Source organism: Caloenas nicobarica, chromosome 5, assembly GCF_036013445.1.
Source record: "Caloenas nicobarica isolate bCalNic1 chromosome 5, bCalNic1.hap1, whole genome shotgun sequence".
In the NCBI taxonomy this organism is placed as follows: Eukaryota; Metazoa; Chordata; class Aves; order Columbiformes; family Columbidae; genus Caloenas; species Caloenas nicobarica.
In genome coordinates this window covers 7249682-7250040 of record NC_088249.1, presented here as the reverse complement: position 1 = coordinate 7250040, position 359 = coordinate 7249682, and positions in this window count along the sequence as shown.

Here is a 359-nt window from a genome sequence, read left to right as displayed (position 1 = left end):
TTTTCAAGGAAGATTGAACTCAACATGTGTATTAGCCTTTATTTTTAAGGAAGCTTTAGAGAGCTTTCTTTTTCTTAAATTTGTACATTGACTGTTTAAGTGCATTTGGTGTGGAATCTGTTTCAACAGGATATTTTCTTTAGTTTTCTGTTTAGCCAATTCCTTTTTTTCTTTTATAGAAAAGACTTAGTACAGAACTTTCTTTTTAATTCAACTTTTTTTATACCTTACCATCTTAGGATGAATATTTGAACAACAATCTTTGGTCTTGCTTCAAAATGTCTCTGTGTGCATCTTCTCACAAGGACTTTTCTCAGTTGCTGCCACTTCAAGATATTGGATGCAATAAAACAGAAATC